Source organism: Callospermophilus lateralis, chromosome 2 (assembly GCF_048772815.1).
Source record: "Callospermophilus lateralis isolate mCalLat2 chromosome 2, mCalLat2.hap1, whole genome shotgun sequence".
NCBI classification, from domain to species: domain Eukaryota; kingdom Metazoa; phylum Chordata; class Mammalia; order Rodentia; family Sciuridae; genus Callospermophilus; species Callospermophilus lateralis.
The window spans coordinates 6,411,852-6,413,094 of NC_135306.1; positions in this window are offsets into that span (position 1 = coordinate 6,411,852).

Below are 1,243 nucleotides of genomic sequence, written 5' to 3' on the forward strand. Positions count from 1 at the left end.
TGCCCGATCTCCAATCTTCTTGGGCAGCCCACCCTGCCCAGCCAAGGGCTAGACCAGCACCCTAGTGCCCGCTCTGGTCCTCCCAGGGGAAGAGGTGTGCCCAGCACCAACACGAACCCTCTCCCTCTGGCTCAGCAGGAGTGGCGCAAGCTGCACAGGCCAAGAGGTGGGCTCTCCTCCCACACCTCCCAAAACCTGATCTGAACCACTGCTCAGCCCACCCTGTACCCTCTCCCTGGCCACCATTCTGTGCCTGACCTCAGCTGCAGCCTCCCAGACAAGTCCTGCTCCCCTCCCACCTCACCGCAGGCCCTTCTCAGGCACAAAACCCAGATCGAACTCCAAGTCCCCAGGCTGGGAGGCGGCCCTGGCCCCTGGCAGCACTGTGGGCTGCCCCTACAGCTGCTCTCGGCTAAGGCCTCCTCTAGCTCAAGAAACCTCTCCACCCCACCTTCCCGCTGTTGCTGCTGCTTTCTTTACAACACACTCCCCCACCAGCATCACTGCTTTTTGACCCAAGGCTACCATGAACACATAGCCACCACCTATGAAATGACAGGCTCAGAAAGAAGTCAACTGTCCTGGGTTTCCACTTGTCCTGTCACCAGCAGCAGGCCTCAGGTTTGGCCTCACATGTGCCTAAAGGAACCCCTTAAAGGAGGTACAGGTGACCCAGTGCTGAGGCCTCCAGGGCTTGGGGAAAGCAGCTAAGACTGTTCACTCCAGCACTACAGGAACGGGGTGGGGGGGGTGGAGGAGGAGGAGGAGGAAGGCCACCCCCTTAAGAACTGCAGAGTGTGTCCCAGTGCCATGCCTAGAGGGGCTGCTTCATCAACAGCCACAGCAGGCTGGGCACAGCTCACTGACAGAACTCGTGTTTTGCAGGCATGAGACTGAGTTCCACCAGAGCACCAAATAGCACCACAACCAGCAGCCGTGACCACAAACGTTTGCTCTGTGCCAGACCAGGGCTGAGGACTTCACGTCCAATGACACTTTATACATGAGGAAGCTGGGACTGAGAAAGATTTGGTCATTTACCCACAACCTTGTCACTGGGGGTAGGGATGACAGGATTTGAATCCTGGTTTCTGCTCTAGAGCCTGAATCCCGTGGGTTGCACTGCCAGGGAAATCAACCCAAACTGAAATCCCTCAAGCCCCAGACACAGGGGCCCACAGGAAAGGACCTGATGGGACAGTCATACAGAAAGGTGGCAGGAAAAGATGGGCCTCACACAGGC